The 21085-nt window shown below is 37.8% G+C and overlaps 1 non-coding gene across 1 annotated transcript; it reads right to left on the minus strand.

Moving 5' to 3' along the window:
• Window positions 1–1054: 1054 nt before the first annotated feature.
• On the minus strand, window positions 1055–1161 carry LOC142461905 (U6 spliceosomal RNA). Its single transcript, XR_012787074.1, has one exon. It is a non-coding gene; the product is annotated as a U6 spliceosomal RNA (small nuclear RNA).
• Between the last annotated feature and the right edge of the window lie 19924 nt (window positions 1162–21085).

A 21085-nucleotide genomic window follows, 5' to 3' on the forward strand; every position in this document is an offset into this window, starting at 1 on the left:
AATGATCATTTGTGACTCACCATCAATAATATGCTCTGTTAAATCGGATGTTATGTAATTTTGATATTATATGAATTTGCCTATGTTTTGAGTAATAATTTTCACTATTTTCCATGTTGTGTTTTTAAATAATCATTTGTTTCACTTCAACATCATCACTTTTTTGCTTTTTCCTGTGTTTGGGGCCACGATACACTTCATGATACTATTTTTGGAAATTAAATAGAAATTAAATTAAATAGAAATATATTTCAATACAAAAGATTAGGTACTACTGCCTACATGCTTAAGCATAGAGTGTTAAACAGTAAAGTTTTTCTTTAAGTAGTGATAATTCACATTAAAATAATGATAGAAAGCAAAGTATGTCACACAATATAGTACACACAGACATTTATTGCAAGTATTAAAACAAAGGCTGTATAGATTATATATGTACTGTATCATTACATGCTAGGAAGCTAGTCATTTTACATACATGAGATATCAGGTACAAGTGTTTTATGTGGCGAAACATCCAGTTACATCTGTTACGTTATGTCCTGTGATTTTGATGCCTAATCTTTCACCTGTCAGACTATGGATTTTGACTTAATGGATATTATGCAAAGCATTACTGTGCTTGAAGTCATCTTCATGGCTGTAAATAATTCAGAACTATAAACACACTAACCCTCCCAAAAAAGGTCTGAAAAAGTCTCAATAATTAAGCCTATCATTTAAGCCTATCATTTGTTATTATCCATTTCAATTATGTGCCAGAAATGGATTCACATTTTTAAATACCTCTATTTGTAATGCATTTTATATATAGAAGATAGATTATATCCCTTCATTTTCTTGAAAAGAAAATTGCAACTCAATAAAGTACAGATGAGGTAGCTAATCTAGAAATGGATAATTGCGTGAGATATTGATATCTATTTCTCTAAAAATTTCTATAAATTTTTTATGAAGACAGAATTAAATTTATATAATCTACATAATAAACTGAAATATGTTTAAGTTAATTTATCCATAATTATTTCTGGAAAGCTTCTAGTGAATATAATTTTTTAATATGGAACGCTTCACGAATTTTCGTGTCATCCTTGCACAGGGGTCATGCTAATCTTCTCTATATAGTTCCAATTTCAGTATATGTGCTGCCAAAGTGAGCACTAAATATAATTTTAATAAACAGACTTTATGTGTTTCAGACAGATGAACAATGAGAAATAGTGAAAGTTAGGGAAAAATTTAGACATACTTTAATTAAAGAGATGGAAACATTTGAATTATTTTAAAGACATAATAAACTGTAATATAAGAGTACTATAGCATGGAAAATAAACAGAATTAGAAATCAAAATCTAATTTAATTGTCAGATATATCTAGAAATCAAATAAATAAACATGAATTTATATTTGTAGTAATTCACCAAAAAAAGTGATAGCACAGTATTTTGAAAAGGTTATGATTTGGGGATTTGAAAACTTCTGTTCTCAGATCTTTATTGTGTCATCTATTAATTTAGCTATATGATATTGAGCTTGTTTTAAAAGATTTAAATATAAATTTCATCTTTTAAAAATATGCAAATCAATCTTTTCACCTCTATCCCAAACTTTGTATGTTATTGGTGAGGTCAAATAGGATATTAGATTCACTGAACACAGAAGACAGAAGAAAAATGAATGCCATTGAATTATGTTGCTAGTGGATAATATTGGAAACACCATGGATTACCAAAAATAACAAACACATTTATCTTGCAAGAAGTATGGAACAGCAACAACTACTCTTTCTCTTTCGCTGAGTTTTCAAATCCAGTTGTTAAGACTACACTTGGAATTCGGCTTCTTTCTGAGGTGGGTGGTGGGCAGCAATCCCCTTGTCAAAATCACAGATTTGCATTTCCTACACTTCTCTGATATTCACTTGATCATCATCATATTCTCAGCAGCCACAGTGATGTTCCTTCCATCCATAGGTATGAAAAGGTAGATAGAACTATATCTATCATTAAAGTCGTTCATACTTTTGGTGAAATACTACATTTTTAGTCCCGTGCATTTGTTACTTCAGTAGACAACATAGAGCATAAAGATCAAAAGTGCTGAACAACAGGAGAGTGAAAGAGGTTAGTCAGGACGGTTACCCGGATCTTCGGAAGAGCAGGGAGGCAGCACTATGGCTCTGTGATTTGTCCATGGTTAGCGCAGTCAACGGCTAGATATATTCCGGACACTGGCGTATGGCAGCCACTGCCTTTCATTTTCAGGGCTCCTTTCCCAACTCTGAATGATGGGTGGCTAATTACAAGGACAGCAGCTCAAATCCACCTGGCTATCTCTTCCAGTAGAGATTCTTCTAGTACTGGAAACCAAAGGGAAGTTCCACTCTGTCCTATAGGGTCACTTTGAGTAGGAATTAGCTGGATAGGAATGACGTTGCCTACTTTGCCTTTACCTTGAGGAAAATTTATCCTGATTAAAGCATGTTCCTGACGAATGAACAGGCTCCTGACATGTGATTTGTGATTAGTTATACCAGGAGAGGGTACCCACTCCCCAGGCTGTTATAGTCAAGAACCATCGCCTAGGAGACTTCAAATAGCACACACTTAGGGTCTCATAGTTCTAGAGGCCCAAATGCTGCCTTTGAAATCCTGAAACCCCTTTGAATTATTGAGTCTTTTTTTTTCTTGGTGATTATACACAGTTCAATAATTTTTTTCACCTTTAAGAACTCCTGATATGTCGCATAGAAACAGTATTAAATTGGCAGATTGTAATTTTGGGGTTTTTTTTCCGCCTCATACTCTATTTAGTACTTTTCTTATGAAGGTGTCTCCAGTTCATCGGGTACAGTTAACCTGAGGTCATCTCGTAGTGAACCGCGGTTATTCAAGGGGAAGACAAGAGGACCGAGAGCTCTCTGTTGAATATATTATATAAGAGAGCAGTAAAGGTGATGTATGCCTGACATAAAAGTACAAAAGTGCAATTTGGGCCTGTCCAAGTAAAAATAAGACAGGATGGAACTGCCCCCGTGAGTTTCTGAGACTTTAACTCTAAAGGATCATCACTAGTTTTTGTAGAAATAAATAAGTAAACAAGCACACACAAAAATCAGTCATCCAAATAGGGGCATGCCAGAGGCTCCACTAGATTGTTACAATACAAAATAATAATAATAATAATACATCTGGGAGAGTAAGCACACACTCTTACATGTCAACATTGTTAGCGTCCAAGCACTGGGTGGTTGTGCAGCATTGGTGCCGGGACAATGAAGTAGTCGTGTGGCTCTTCTAACCTAAGTCTCAGACTCCCACACACATTGCCTGGGTCTGATCAGGAGGTAGGGGAAGGTACTTATCATACACACCTGTGAGTCATGGTAAACAGGATTCCAGGGAGTAGCATCCTGCTCTATATAAAATGAAGCCTCTGAGAAGCAGGAGGAGGAATCTCATTACCAGCAAGAGCCAGGAGTGAAACTAGCTCTTTGGTCAACCTATATCCCTGGGCAGTGACCTCCTAGATCCAGAAACCACCAAAAACATCTGAGGAGCAGCCGCAGAATCAGACCCCAGAGCATGGAAAGGGGTGATGAACTTCCCGACCCACTGGGCTAGTAAAGCTCAGTTCTTTGGTGTAGGAGGCTGGCTTTCGGGATAGGGTGCCCCTGGCCTCTCAATTCAGAGCTGGGTTTGCAAACCTATACAGACCGTGAGCTGAATTCCTTCAGCTTGAAACTTCCTTAGAACGCTATGCTCTCTGGGCATTTATGAACAGACCTGAAAGAGTTTTGTAAGATGCCCTGATGAACAATTCAACCCGGAGCACTGGCATTACAACTTGTTAACTTCCTTAATAAACCTTTTAATCGTGAATTTTGTCTGTGAATTATGTGTAAGCATTGCAAAACATATTAGAACCCAGAGAAGTAAAATTAAAAACCAAACAAAATAAATTACTCAAAAAAAACATCTGCCACTGAGTTAATGTAACTGAGTAACCATGTAAGACAGGATGGGACTGCCCCTGTGAGTCTCTGAGACTGTAGCTCTAAAGGAGTAGAAAGTTTCTTTCTCTCACAGATCAGCTAGTAGTTTTGGCCTGCTGACCTTGAGATTAGCAGCCAATGTGTAACTACTATGCTACCAGGGCTCTGGAGAAGTAAAATCATGAACATTCATTAAGATAAAACAATTGATGTTTTGGGAAAAGGATACAATTTTATAAGAGTTTCCAGGGCACAGACTCATGGGCCTACTGTGCTCTGAGAAGCACTGTACTCTGGATTTACCACTGGCATTGGCGAACCAGCAGAGCTGGGATTTAGCAACTGAATTAGAGGCAATTTGGTAGTTGTGGACTTGAGCAATCAACTGAACTAGGGGCCAAGATGGCTAGTGGGATTATTGCACAGGCCTAGACTCCCTTCCAGCTGCCATCTTCACAATCCCACTTCTCAGCTGCCATCCTTAAGGTCAGGGAGACCCCACATCAAGGAACGATGGACTGCTAGACGGCTGGAGCGGAGCTCAGTGGCCCAAACTGCACAGACGGAAGGATAACTGGTTCTTTCTGCTGCCTCTAGACCATAGGTTACCCTTGCTCCTTTCCAGATGCAGGCCTTGGTTCCTCCAGGGCACTTGAGTTAGGAGAGATTGGTAGCAGCAAGTTCCTCCTTCTCCACATGTTTAGGTTCTCTGGACACTCATAAGACATTCTGAGAGGAACTGGTTCATGATCTACCTTCACAATTTTTTTTTCAAACAAAAAGAACCAGAACAGTAACTCTAGCAATGAGTGGGGCCAGTCAGCGTTCTCCTGGGAAGCTGGCTGCTTCAACTGTGAGCCTGACAAGCAAAGTTGACAAGTTTCATGTGCAAATAGTCCAATGGTGTCATTTTTATTATTGTCATATATGCAAAATGTCAAATAATGAGATAGTCAACAATGAGAAGTAGATGTCTTATAGGCCTCCAATTGTTTAAGACTATGCTGATCTTGTCTCAGTTCTCCATGACCAAGTCCTAGAAAATGGTACCATGCCAGGTAAAGCAGGGGTCCAGCAAAAAAGAGGATGCTTCCCGGGGATGAACTGATACCGGATGACAAGCAACCATGGGTTAAACACAACAACAATTGAGAGGAGGGGATCGGACCAATGTTTTCTTCTCTTGTACGTAGGATGTTGTGAGTCAAAATGACTCAATGGTACCATGCAACATGACCATTTTCAATCAACATAAGCCAAACATTCAGGACAAATGAGACCGTCTTATCTTCAGAATCTTTATATTTTCACATCTTGAGGACTGGACACAATCTTTGCAATTCCCCAAGAGCAACAGTATTTCCTTTAGTTTAATACCTTTCCAGTCTTATTCCTGAGTGAAAGTGATATAATTTATTCCCAGAAATCAGATCTGATTCAGAGTTAAATTTTTAAATCACTTTAATTTCTGGGCATTTCTTGTGTAGGGCCTAGGAAGACTTATAAATAGAAACAAGTCCTTTTGGAAAAGCACACACGAAAATTGTGCGTCTATTCTTACTGCGGCTTACAGCATTTCCCCCCAGGCAAATACCTTCTATTTCAATTATTATACTTGGGTCTACAAACTGGTGTAAATCTAAAAACTAGGTGCAAGACCATCTTTGTATGTGTGTTGTTTCAAGTTCTTTTTTTGTTTGTTTGTTTTTGTTTTGCTACTGGAACTAAATTTGTCTTTTGGGTTTTATTTTGGTTTGATTTTTAGCTCGCTGGCTTTTAAATTCTATTTTTTCCTTTATTGTTGTATAAGTCAAGAAAAATTCTAGTAGTCTGTTCATCTATTCAATTTCTTGGGAGGTCATGAAAAGTTAGACACAACCAGAAATATCTGTGAACCAAAGATTTCAGAAAACCAGTATGGTTCTACAAATCTTTAGTTTAATTGCCGGAAGGTATTATCCATGAATTTTGTAATATTTTTACATTCCTTGGGCTTTGAGTAAGGAGCATTTTGAATAGTAGAAGCCTTAAAGCTAGAAATCTTGTATCACTCTGCAGTGACTTAGAAAATTATTTTTCCAAAACGATTTCTTATGTTCATGTCAAGATCTAACTCTGGTTGCAGTTAAAATATCAATATAATATTTCAGATGTATTAAAAGAATGAACCTGACCATGGGAAGTTATTACATGAATTTCAAGCAATGTTGGGCTATGTTTTCTTGGACCCAGGAAGTAAAACTACCTGAATGAGCAAGGAAAATCTAGAGTGATTTAGATATTGAAGTTTCCCATTACCTCTAACTCCAATAATTTCAAACATTTCAGCTCAAGTTTTATAAAACAGGAAACAGAAATATGCATTTGTATCTGAGAGGGAAACAGACAACTCCTAAAAGCAGGATTGAACTTTGACAGTACACTAACTTTAAACTTCACCAGGAAAAACAAAATGGTTACTTGGTTATCTGACAAAAAAATAATAATTCCATATCTATTGTTCATGAAACACAGATTATTCATACAATCTCTGTCCTTGAATTCCATTAACATGTGAACATGATCCCTAATAAAGAAAGCACTTCAGGAACAAGTATCAGTTCATGGTTGAAAAAAATGTGTTATTTTGAAACTGTATTCAATATCATAAAATATTTTAATACATATTGATTACATTTTATTTCATATGAATAGTAATTCTCTCATTTAAATTTATATCTAAAATATGAGGCAAGGATCAGACATAATTTCTATTAATTCCCTCTTTTAGAAATGAAAGGGAAATAGGAAAAGCAAATTAAGTAACTGACCCAACTAAACAGAGTAATTTGGAATAAAATTCTACTAAACTCATCATGAAGAAGATAATCAAATTTAAAATTGAGCAGAGGACATGAACAGATAATTCACCAAAGGAGACATTCAGGTGACCAACAAACATATCAAGAATTGTTCATGATCATTAGGAATCAGGCAGCTGCAAATGAAACAGCAATGGGATATCAGCTTAGCTAATATCAATAGCAAATTTCAAAACAAAGCAGAATACAAGAAATGCTGATGAGGATAGGGAAGCTAGAACATTTACACACTGCAGGAGGGAACTGTCAAATGGTCTAATCACTGGGGGCAGTAGAACAGCTCTTTCTCAAAAAGTTAGGGATCTACATGCTCTGTGGCCCAGCAGTCCTGATTTTACTTGGTGGATAACCCAGAGAAGTAAAAGTCACAACCTGACTAGAAATACACATGCTCATGTTCCACTCATGTTCATAGCAACACTAGTCACATTCGATGGAAACAACAAAAATGACAATCAACAGAAGGACAGATAAACTCTGGCAAATACACCCAATCAGATAAAAGGCAACATTAAAAAATTAATACTTTGAAATACCTCACAGCATAGATAAACATGGAGGACATTATACTTAGTGAAATTAGTAAATCATAAAAGAACAAATATTGTATGAGCCCACTATTGTAAAAACTAAGGTTTTTCACAATTTAAAAAAGCAGTACTTTTTATTAGCTGTAGTGAAAGAATAAAGGAAGTAAAGTTACCAGATAGGGAGTAGGAAAATGTTAAATTGGATGGAATCTGGGGAAAGTAATTTACAGTAAGAAGGACATTAACAAAAAGGACAGGAGTCAGGGCAAACAATGGAAGAACTGTAGTAGTTAAAATAACAGCTACATGCACTGTAAAACACACAATGTCAGGAGGCAGCAAGATGAATGGGTATAACACAGATAACAAATAAAATGTTCTACATCCAATTTGATGAGAAATGCCTGGGAACTTAAAAGCAAATGAATTTAAAAGCCATTGAAGGTGCACCTATTGACCTGCCCCTGTCTGGAGTGTAGGTGCTTTAAGTCAGCTCTGACTCATAGTAACCCTATACAGACCAAACGTAGCACTGCCTGGCCCTGCACCATCCTCACAAGTGTTGTCCATTACCCATACCCGTCTGTCTGAGCAATCCAGATGAGGAAAGTAGAGTGATAAAAAATATTAAATGCACATAGAGACAGTTAGTCCAAAGGACTAATGAACTATACAAACATCAATCTCCCAAGCCCGAAGACATGGAGTCTTGATGGTGCCTGCCAACTGCTCTGAAAGGGATTGCATTGGATGATCCTGCATAGAGTAGAAGACAAACTAGCCACAGAACCCCAAAGAATAAAGGATAATCGGACTATCGGTCAGACAGAGACTGGTGTAACTACCAAGAATGTGGACCTTAGTCACCCATCAGGTCTGAGACTAAGCTCAACACCATCAGTCAATTTTCAGTCCAAAGCAGGTCTATGGTGAGGAATAAAAACACTATGGAAGTATGTACACTTGAAAATAAGCAAGCACTTAAAATCAAAATGCTAGCATTTTCCCAAGGAAATGTTCCGGGGGTTAGAAAAGAAGGGTAGAAGGAGAAAACAGGGAGAGAGAAAGGATCCTATATTGTGGCAATTGAAATGAAGGAGATGAAACCGAATGTGTAGGAATTGCTGATCATAAAACTGTGAGGCAGTTAGTTGAATGTTCCAGCATGGCCCATAAACACATGTGGGATTAACTGAAGGGCAGAGAGATGAATGGCTCAGCGAGCCTCGTCTTTCTTGTCTCTCGTTCTTTGATCATCGGACCAGTGTGCAGCTTCCTTGCTTGTCTGTGCCTCAATTTTCAAGCTGCACTACCTGTGGGACACCTAACTGTGGACTGTGTTGCTATAATTTGAGGTTCCTTCAAGACCTGCTTCACCACACAATTGAAATTTACATCTCTTGAGCTGGGGACTGACTGTTGGAGACTTGACTGTTGGTGACCTGCCTTGCTGTTTGCTGCCTGTGCCAGAATACCTGAATCTCTCTACAGACGACTACCTGGTGGCCCTCAAGACTTGATGGACTGCCACTGTCTCACAATTGTCTCACGGGAGTGAGTTGCACTAAGGCATTTGTACTCCTTGATAATTTAACTGTTCATTTCTTGTGTTATATATCTAGCTATCTATATAATTTAACTGTTTGTTTTTTGTGTTATATATATATATATTATATATAATTATTATTATATATTGTATACTATAATTATTATATTATATATATATAATTATTAACAATCTGGTTTTGTCTCTCTAGAGAACCCTGTCTAACACACACTGATAATTTGCTCTGCAAAACCACCCAAATCACAATGAAAAACGGTTTTAATTCTTATTAATTTACTCATTGTTGAACAACCTCTTGAATTCATATTTGTTCCAGCTTCTATTTTATGTATCTTTATGTTTCTCTACTATATTTCATTAAGATTATGAATATACTTATATATATATGTTACAAAAATTTCATGGATTATTGCAATTAAAAGATATTTTCCCCCAGGAAAATTCAAAGCCTCTAGCTATCATCTTTTTTTAAATCATTTTATTAGGGGCTCATACAACTCTTATCACAATCCTTACATACATCACTTGTGTAAAGCACATTTGTACAGTCATTGCCCTCATCATTCTCCAAACCTTTGCTGTCCACTTAAACCCCTGGAATCAGCTCCTCATTTTCCCCTTCCTCCCCACTCCCCACTCCATCATGAACCCTTGATAATTTATAAATTATTTTTTGTCATATCTTGCCCTGTCCAATGTCTCCCTTCACCCACTTTTCTGTTGTCTGTCCCAAAGGGAGGAGGTCACATGTAGATCCTTGTAATCAGTTCCCTCTTTCCAACCAACCCTCCCTATCCCCTCCTAGTATCGCCACTCACACCACTGATTCTGAGGGGATCATCTGCCTTGGATTCCCTGTTTCCAGCTCCCACATGTACCAGTGTACATCCTCTGGTCTAGTCAGACTTGCAAGGTAGAACTGGGATCATGATAGTGGGAGAAAGGAAGCATTTAGGAACTAGAGGTAAGTTGTATGCTTCACCATTTCTACATCACACCCTGACTGGCTGTCTCCTCCCAGAGACCTTTCTGTAAAGGGATATCCAGTGACCTACAAATGGGCTTTGGGTCCCCACACCGCACTCCCCCCTTCATTCACTATGGTAAGATTTTTTGTTTCGATGATGCCTTATACCTGATCCCTTTGACACCTCGTGATCGCACAGGCTGGCATGCTTCTTCCCTGTGGGCTTTGTTGCTTCTGAGCTAGATAGCTGCTTGTTACCTTCAAGCCTTTAAGACCCCAGATGCTATATCTTTTGATAGCCGGGCACCAATCTGTTTTCTTTGCCACATTTGTTTATGTACCCATTTTTCTTTAATTATTGTATCATGGAAGTAAGCACACAATGATATGATTTTTTTTGTTCTTTGATGCCTGATAACTGATCCCTTCGACACCTCATGATCACATAGGCTGGTGTGATTCTTCCGTGTGGACTTTGTTGTTTTTGAGCTAGATGGCCGCTTGTTTACTTTCAAGCCTTTCAGAGCCCAGACACTATATCTTTTGATTCCCGGGCACCATCAGCTTTCTTCACCACGTTTGCTTATTCACCCACTTTGTCTTCAGCAGTTGTGTCAGCAAGGTGAGTATCATACAATGCCAATTTAATAGAAGAAAGTATTCTTGGATTGAGGGAGTACTGGAGTGGAGGCCCAATGTCCTTCTGCTACCTTGACACTAAACCTACATATATATGTGCATAGATCTATTTCCCCATCCTCATATATAAATAGTTGCATATGTACACGTCTTTAGCTAGACCTCTATAACTGTCCTTTGCCTCCTAGCTCTTTACTCTATTTTTCTTGACTTTCCTCCTGTCCCACTATCATGGTCAGTCCTTACCAGGGTATCTACAATCTTTCCTCCACCAATCCATCTACCTACCTACCTATAAAGAGAGACAGAGAAATTAAATAATGTGCTGTATATCCAGGAACTTTTGTGCCACTGTTTAACCATTTTTAATGTACTAGATAATATGTACTGATCCATCAGTTGTTCACATGTAACATCAGTTGGAATTTCAGGAAAAGTAAAATTACAAGAGTCAAAATATAACCTTAAGTGTATATCATTTGAATTTAGAGACTATCTCGAGAACAGATTAGATACATTGAATACTAATGCAGAATACCTGAAGAGCTCTAAGGTTATGTCAAAAACACTATACATGAAGAAACAAAGGTCATTAGAAGGACAGGAAAGGAAATAAGCACCAGCTTGCATATTAAAAGAGACTCTGAAACTTTTGCTCATGCATTTCTTCAAAATAATTGGAAGTAATGATGAAGTAAAAGAGTTAAAAAAAAACTTCAAAGGGCAACTTAAGAAGACAAAGCATTTTGATGACATTTGCAAATATTTGTAGTTAGCAAGCCAAAAAGAAAATGCTCAACATATCTCTCATACTAAAAGAACTGAAGACAAATCTCAAACCTTGAATGCAGCATCAAGGGAATTCTTGGGGATAATTCTGAACAACGCAGGCAGCATCAAAAAAAAGGTGGAAGGAATTCACAGAGACACCCTATCAAATATTTACTCAAAGTTCAGCCATTTTAAGAGGTGTCTGGTGATCTAAAACTGATGATATAACAAAACAGGTCCAAGTTGCAGTGAAATCATTAGCAAAACTCAAGTCTACAGGAAAAGGCTTAATTTACCAATTTAAATGTTTCAATTAGTTGGGAAATCAGTGACTGTCCTCATTTATGCCAACAAATTTGGAAGACAGGTACTTGGCCAATTGACTGGAAAGGGTCCATATTTTTGCTCAATTCAAATAAAGGTGACTTAAGGGAAGACAGAAGTTGTTGGATATCATTAAAATCACAGACAAGTGAAATGTTGCTGCAGTTTATCCAATAATGGTTGCAGTAGTACATTGCCAAGGAGTTGCCAAAAATTTAAGCCATATTCAGAAAAATACACGGAAAGAGAAATATAATTGCTGATGTCAAGTCAAACTTGGCTAAAAACAGAAAATATCAGAGAGATGCTTTAGTTTGATTGACTATGGAGTCATGCAGCTTTATGGGTTATAGCAAATTATGGACAGCCATGAAAAGAGTAAGAATTACAAGACACTTAATTGTGCCCATGCAGACCCTGCATATTAAGAAGTAATCCTTCAAACACAACAAAGGAATATTGCATGGTTTCAAATTAAGAAATCTGTGTGTCCTGGTTGTATATTTCCCAATATTCATTCAATCTGCATGCTGAGCAAAGACTCTCATAAACTTGACTATATGAAGAACAATGTGGGATGAAGGGTGTAGGAAAGTTTGAAATGGAGATGACATAAACTTGATTATTGAAAGTGAAGGGGAGTTGAACCCTTGCTAATGAAAATCAGAGACTATAATCTTCAGAATTATAATCTTCAGAATTAACAATTTAATGTTCAAAAAAAACCGAAATCTTCACAATAAACAGCATCATGATAAATGAAGAAAATATTAAAATTGCCATGAATTTCATTTTACTTGGAAGCAACTGTGAACAAAAAATAAAGGTGTGTTGCACTGGGTAAATTAAAAGTGTATTGTCATTGGGTGGTACACGTGACATCTTTATAATATTAAAGATTAAGGGTGTCACTTTGAGCACTACAGTGTGTCTAACCCAATCTCCATGATATTGTCCATTGACCCATAAGCACGTGCAATTTGGAGAGTTAGGAGGACTAGAAAATAGTTGCTATGTTGGAATCTGGTTTTGGTGAAGAATATTGACAGTTCTGCCTGAAGAATAATCAAAGCTGTCTTTTAGGAAATACAGACACCAGAATGTTCCTCAGAATCAAGAACGGGATGACTTCTTATGCATTTGCACAGGATGTCATTGTTGGTCCAGTAGAAGGTCGGCAAAAAGCGGTAGAGCCTTGAGATGCTGGTTACCTTGGTGGTTTCAACAATAGCTCAAACATAACAATTGTTAGTTTGTCACAGGATTCACTCAGTGCCACTTAGTAACAGCAAGAACAAAGAAAATATGTTGAGCTCAGTTCACTAAAGGAGTAAAACCAGTGGTATATGCATATGCATATATATGTATAAAATATCCGTAGATGTAGATGTATAAAGAGAGAAATTTATATTTAAAAAATAGAGCACACTAATCTATAAGTGATTAAGTCCAGTTGTTTCAAGTTCGTGTGTTAAATATTAAACCGGAGGCTTTTCCTGACTTGTATGGCTTGCTGAATATGGGTGAGTTAGTTTATTCTGCCTACCTGGCCAATAAACACATGTGGATTAATTAAAGGGTGGAGGGATAAATGGCTCAGTGAGCCTCCCCTTTCGAGTTCTCTGGTCTCTTGCTTTCTGATGGTCAAACCAGGGTGAAGCTGCCTTGTCCAGTTCCCTGCTTTAGCTGGCAAGGCTCACTTTCTGCAGGACGTCCCTGAGGAGAAGCCACATGGACCTGTGCCAATGCAGCACTGGATGCTGGAGCAGCCATGTGGAGACCCCTGCCAGTGCTGAGATGCTTACACATTCACTGACTGGGCTTTCCTCCTGCAGTCGGCATCATTGTATCTGCTTTGTGAGTTGGAGGAGGACTTTGTGGATTGGTGTTGGACATATGGGTTGATGGGCTAATGTTGGACTTGTGGGCTTGGGAAGCACCGGGTTGAGATGTTTTTTTGTGTGTGTGCACTTAAACTTTATATAAAACTCTCTCTTACACATATAATTTTCTGTGGATTGTTTCTCTAAAGTACCCAGACTAACACACTGGGAAACTTTGAAGTTGGAAGATCACAGGCTAGTGGAGGCAGAACTGAAATGGCAGGTATCACATGTTAAAGAAGACCACAGATAACTTGTGGGATGGCTGCTTGGAGGTGATAAATTGGGAAGCTAGGAAAATGGAGGCAGTCAGACAGATGGAAGATCCACACCCACAAGAAGAGAGAAAAGAGTTCTTCACAGCATTTCTTTCTATCTATCAAATAGACCACATCTCCAAGGAGAGATCATCAAGCTGTTGCCTGAGTGAGAACTTGTGTTCCATGATAGTTTCTTATAGTCAAGATGACACAGATACTATCACAGTCCACCTCTTGCAACTTGACACTTGTACACATCTCTTTAATGACAATCTCCAAGCAAAGCAAAGACCATAATAAAATCATACTTGTACCTTACATGATGTAACATATATATGTGCAAAGAAAGATACTTACATCTTATATTTTATAAATGAGCAAGACAAAAATATTTAATCCATACATACAAAGAGAAAATAAAAACAATTACAGTCCTTGTCTCTGAAATGGATCATGTCACTGTAGTCTGTATTTAGAATTACCTTTCTTCCAATACCCATTCTACATACCCTCAGAGCTCAGAGCTACATACAGTAGCTCAGGGTGGTGGTTGCTTACCTGGAAAGTTGGCAGAACCTGGCAAGTTGGCAGAAATCTTCACACCTGAAGGTTCTTGACCATTAGTCATGTCATATTTGGGTTGTTATCATTACCTTTTAATCTAATAACAGGATCTGATAGAGCTAAAACTTGACCTAAGGAACAGCCTGGATATTAGAAATATTCTTCTTTGCCTCTGCTGTGCAATAACTATCTAATATCCACTTGGTAATAAGAATCAATCAAACCACTGAATATGGTAAAGCCTTCTTTTCCTGATGATACAGAGGTGAGCGGACACATAAACAAGGACCACAAGGCATGAAGTATGAGTGAATGAGTCTTGAGTAAAAATAATGAGTGGAGCCATTTCCATCTCCTCTTTCCAGTTCCTGGATCCATGAATACTGGCCATTGAACAAACTGCACTATATATTGGCTGCTGATTTAGAATATATACAGTCTCCAAGATATTTCTTTCCAATGTTGCATTCATATTGCCAATAATTATCAATGCATCTTAATTTCATGTTTCCTCGATTTCAGACTAAAGACACTGGTAGAAAACTTCAATGTCTTCATCACTAGCTTTGGTCGTTGTTGTTAGGTACTGCTTGTTTATCCTGACGCATCACCACCCTACGTACAACAGAACAAAACTGCCCAGTTCAGTGCCATCCTCAAAACTGTTCTTATATTTGAGCCCACCAATGCAGCCACTATGCCAACCCATCTTGTTCAATGCCTATCTCTTTTTCACTATCTTGCTACTTTACCAAGCATAGTAAAATATGTCTGTGTTAGTTCGAGTTGTCTAGCAAAACAAATCCATTACCACTCATCTATGTATAAGAAACATTTTACATGAAGAAATAATATATCAAGAAGGCATCTCAACCCAGTACAACTCAAGGCCATAAGTCTGATGCTAGTGCATAAGTTCAGACTCACATAGTCACATGCTGGTGACACAGAATGGGGATCCATGAACTAGGAAAAGCACAGGCCTGTGGGTACACAATCATGTAGTTCCAAAGTTAGTGGAAATATGGCAGGGTTCTGACAGTCCCTGGGTCTGCAGCAGCGTCCCAGCAAGCAGAAAGGCTGAGGGCCAGAGAGAGAACAGCTCCCAGAGAGAGACCAGTCTCTCACACCTACAAAATGTTACTACTGGATTGGATTGGCAGGTTTAACATACACACATCTCACCTTGCACTTCCCATCCCTGCCCCTAGTCAAGTATGTCTAGTTAACATAATCCTAATTACCACACTGTCATTCTCCAGGGACTATTCTTTCATAACAATGTGCCCAAATTTCATGAAATGAAATTTTAACCACCCTTGCCTTTAAGATGCACTGGATTTATTTCTTCCAAGACAGATTAATTTGACCCTTAAACACTGCTTGGTAATTTGTATAATCTTCCCCTGTACTCTAATTCAAATGCATTGATTCTTCTTTGCCCTCCCTAATCCAATGTCCGACTTTCACATGCACATGAGGTGATTAAAATTACCATGGATTGGGTCAAGCACATCGGGTTGTAATGCATATTGAAGGGTGCAATCTTTGATCTTTAACAACAAGTGTTTTAAGTCGTGCTCACAATCAGCAGGTAAGATTATATCATATTCATATTTCATGCTGTCATTCAATCCTGAGGATGAATTCTTTATCTAATCCAGATTCTCTGAATTTTTGCTGAAATACACATTGGATAAGAATGGTGAGAGGATACAGTCCTGATGTACACCTTTCCTGATTTTAAATCATACAATATGCCCTTGTTTTGTTCTCACAACTTTATACAAGTGCAGGTTCAACATGAGCACCATGTAATATTTTGGGATTCACATTCTTCTCATGGTCCTTCATAGTTTGTTATGGTCCACGTGGTCGCCTGCCTTAGCATAGTCAATAAAATACAAGTAAACATCATTCTGGGGCTCGGGTGCCACAGTGGCTACAAGTTGGGCTGCCAATTGAATGGTTAGCAAATAACTTGATGGTAGTGACTTCTTTTTTAACCATCAATCTGGTTATCTTTTCTTGCAGCCAGTACCCAGCTGACATCAACAACGATATCCCTTGTTCTATGCCTCTTCAAACACTGGCCTGAATCTCTGGCTGCTTCCTGTCAATATATTTCTGCAGCCATTCTTGGACGGCCTTCAGCAAAATTTTACTTGCATGTGATTTCAATCATATAGTTCCATAACTTGATTATTCTTTTGGATAACCTTCCTTTGCACACACACACACATAAAATGACCACAAAATTGTCTTTCCAATTTCTTGGCACAGACAAGGGAGTGCGCCCAGCGCTTTGTCAACTTTTTGGAACATTTCAATTGGTCTTTCATCAAATCCTAGAACTTTGGTTTTGGCTAATGCTTTCAGTTCAGCTCGAACTTGTTCCTTCATTACCTTTGATTTTGTTAATACACTGCCTCTTGAAATGTTTGAATATTGACTACTTTTTATTTATTGAGACAGTGACTATATTCTTTCTATCTTTCTTTTATGCTTTCTGAATTATTCAATATGTTGCTTATAGAAACTGTCAAGATTGCAACTCAAAGCTTGAATTTTTCTTGAGTTCTTTCGGTTTCAGATATGTTTAGAATGCTCTCCATTTTGGCTTTTCTAAATATAGGTCTTTGCATTCTTTATTATAGCATTTTGCTTTTTCTTATCTAGCAAATTTCCCACTCACCTCATTGACTTCATCATTCATTCCACATGCTTTAACTCCTCTAAGGTTAAGTGCAAGTCTCAGGGTCTGTCAACATTGAATAACATAAAGTAGTAATAACGGGAATGTTCAGAGATGTTAGGACCTAACTTTACTGATATTGTATAAATTATGTTCTTGGAGACTACATTTGTGGGTTATAAGTTTATCCCGATAAATACACCCTAATATGCCAATTTTCCTAAGCCTTCATATGAGGGGCTATCACTCCAGCCCAAATATAAAAGAGCTCTATTGGATGGAGCCTTCATAGTATGCATCGTTTCTGCTAGTAGAGCATCAAGCAGTTTGATCTGAGTTAGTGCACTCAGCGGTGTAGCCTGCAAAGGTTCTTGGTAGTCACAGTGAAATGTACCATAAAAAAAATGTTTTGCCTAAACTTCATTTTTTTATGATGGCCTATTTAATATTACAAGGTATAACTGTGAAATTTTGTTTCCTGATCAGCAAACGTGCCGCAGAAACTGTTGTGATGGTGAACTGGTGAACACAACTTAAAAGGGCAGCGTTATGGGGAAAACTCAAGTGTATGAATGGTTTTCTTGTTTCAAAAAAAGTGAAATGTGGATTGATGACAAGCCTCATTCTAACAACCTTCACCTTCCCCAGTCAGACTAAAATGTCAACTTATAGTGCATTTGGAGTTCATTGCACCAGGTCAGACTGTTATCAAACTTTCTATTTATAGGTTCTGATGAGATAGCTTAACGATGTGTGACAAAAAGGTCCTAATTGATGGCAGTTGGCAGACTGGTTTTGCCACCACTCCAATGCACCTACTCAAGCAGCCATCTCAATGAGCCAGTTTTTGCCCAAAACAGCTTGCCTCTCTTGCCTCACACACCTGACACACTGGACCTTGCTCTGTGAGACTTCTTTTTGTTTCTGTGAGTCAAGAGGGACATGAAAGGACAGCAATTTCAGATGTAGAAGAGGTGAAGAAAAATATGAGGGAGGTGCTGTCAGCCATCCAAACATGTTTGAAAAGGTTTCCAAGAATAGAATTGCAGATTTGACAAATGTGTTAATTGTAATGGAGAGTAATTTGACGGTTATAAGGTTCTGGGCTTTTTTTTGTAAAACAAATTAAACACAAAGCTTTGAAAAACAAATTTTGTTTTTTATTATTGGATAATCCTTCATATACTTTTCATTTAGTATATTAAGGTAAGTCTCGTATTTAACTTGTCATGATTTAATCAATGCTTCAGTGAATCAACCAAATAAGCAATTAGATCCTCTATTAACCTCTTAAGTTTAAACACTGAATAAAGAATGTGCTTAGTGAACTCATATCGACAAATTCAGACTCACCCAACTTATGTTCCTATACCATCGTCCCACACCCTTAACAACAAACCACACACACACACACACACACACACACACACACAAGATTCTGTCTATACGTATGGATAACATGAAGAACATAACTAAAAGACTGAAAGACTTCTTTATACAGACTTTGATATGTAGATGATACAACTCTTCTTGCTGAAAGTGAGGAACACTTGAAGTCCATGCTGATGAAGATCAAGGACTGCAGTCTTCAGTATGGATCATGACTCAATGTAAAAAAGACCAAAGTCCTCACAACTGGACAATAGGTAATATCATGATAAAAGGGGAAAAGATTGAAGTCATCAATCTTTTGCTTGGATCCACAAGCAATGTTCATGGAAGTCAAAAGATTAAAGTAGGCTTTGAAGCTGCAGAAGACTTCTTTAAAGTGTTGAAAATCATGAATGCTACTTTGAGGACTGAGGTACATGTGACTAAAGCCATGTTATTTTCAATCATCTCATGTGCATGTAAAAGTTAGACACTGAATTAGAAGCTAGGAGACGAATCAGTGCATTTGGATTATGGTAGAAATGTTGAAAGTACAGTGGATTTCCAAAGGGTCAAACAAATCCATCTTGGAAGGAGTGTGGCCAGAGTTCTCCTTATAGGCAAAAATGGTGAGATTTTATCTCAAGAACTTTGGACATGCTATCAGGAGAGACAAGCACTGGAAATGGACTTGGTCAAGGAGAGGGGAATTGGAGAAGGGGAAGACCCTGTACAAGTTGGATTGGCTCCATGGCTGCAATGATGGGCTCAAATATACACAACAATTTTAAGGATGTCACAGGACCACGCGGTGTTTCGTTCTGTTGTACTGACTTCACACCTCATCAATAGCATCAGCAGAAGCTCTTTGCCTCTCTCACTAGGTCGCCTTGGGGAATTGCTTCAACTGAAGTCTAGTTATATCTCTATAAGTAATAATGTGTAGTAAGGGTACTTCTTGGGGAATTTCAGTAATATTTTGTAAGACATCTGCCTCTGGCCATGATCCCAAGACACCAAGTGGCATCTCTGCATGCACAGCTGGGCTAATCTCAGGAAGTACAGGTGGAGGGGACAATAGTTTTACCTAGAGTAAATTGATCTCTTCAGATGGGAGTGGTAGTACTGTCTGAAGTAGATGGATGAAATTTAGGATTCAACATCTCCACATTCCCGATTATTTGTCCACTTGTCTCCATCCCAAGTTTCAGGATCCCATTTATTCCTAATCAGTGCCCTCCTTTTACCATCAGACATGATTCTATTCTGACTTCAGCTGGCATTGTAATTCAGTCATTCCTGTGGTAAAACTTTGGACTTCAGTAATATTAACTCAGTTACCATAAGAAATATAAATAAAATTTCTTTCATGACACAAGCATACATTTTGAGGTGTTTGCATAAAAGTTGAGCTATGCCTCTACAGCACTAAACTTATGTCTTTCCTTTACTACTTTGTCTGATTTAAGTAGTACCAGGCAACCAGCTTCCCTATACATTTTATCCTCACAAAATTGCTGAGACATAGCAAGTATATGATCACCCAGCACCTCACTTTCCCCCACACTCAATCTCCTGGTGCTGAAAAGTTGTGAATTCACATTGTCCCTTCAGGCCATGGATTGACAGAATCTGCTTTAATAATAGCGGCTGATTAATCCATAATAAAAGAGGCAGAGGTAGATTTCTCAGTGCCTTGCTGCCTAATTAGACTTGAGAACCACTTTAGAGAACTGATCTTTACATTTTTTTTCCTCTAGAAGATATGTTCCCTAACTTATTTGTCTTAAATCCCCCTTTACAGAAAACAAAACATAAAACTCAGCACACCCAGCAATGACAAGCTTTTTTACTGTAGCACATATGAAAGTTGAAGGGTAGGTACCTGCTGTTGTAGAGTCCTGGATCATTCCAGTGCTCCCAGGAGGCAGTGTTGCTGACTTCGTGAAACTGCTAGAGAGCTGTTCTTTGTACCAAATGTATTATTAACCTAGATTCTCTTGAGAAGCAAAACTAGTGATACTTTTAATATCAGACGTATGGACTTGATCTGTACTGAGCTGGGATGTTTTCTCAATATTCTTAATATTCAATTGATCTTCTTTTTTAATTTAATAAATCTTTTTATTGGGGCTCATACAACTCTTATCACAATCCATACATACATCAATTGAGTAAAGCACCTTTATACATTCGTTGCCCTCGTCATTCTCAAAATTCGCCTTCCACTTGGGTTCCTGGACTCAGCTCATTTTATCCCCCCTCCTTCCCCACTCCCCCCTTCCCCCTGCACCCTTAAGAGTTTATAAATAATTATTTTATTTTATCTTACACTGCCCAGCTATATAAAGCTCTTCACTATACACATATGAGTGTCTATGAATTTGTTTCTCTAGTCTACCCAGACTAACACATTTAGTGATCAATTATCACTGAGAAGTCTTAATTTTAAAATTCATTAATTTGTTTTGTTCTACTTTCATCATAGTTGGCATAGAGCAATATAAATTATTGTACATTTATATACAGTATACAGTGAAATGGACATCAATCTCATATTGCTGATGTCAAACTCTGCCTCAACATGAAGTAAAAATAAATATATACCTCTCTGGGTTTTCTATACATGAGGATACATGCATATGTTCAATGTAATTGG

The sequence above is a fragment of the Tenrec ecaudatus genome, chromosome 11, assembly GCF_050624435.1.
Source record: "Tenrec ecaudatus isolate mTenEca1 chromosome 11, mTenEca1.hap1, whole genome shotgun sequence".
Classification (NCBI taxonomy): Eukaryota; Metazoa; Chordata; class Mammalia; order Afrosoricida; family Tenrecidae; genus Tenrec; species Tenrec ecaudatus.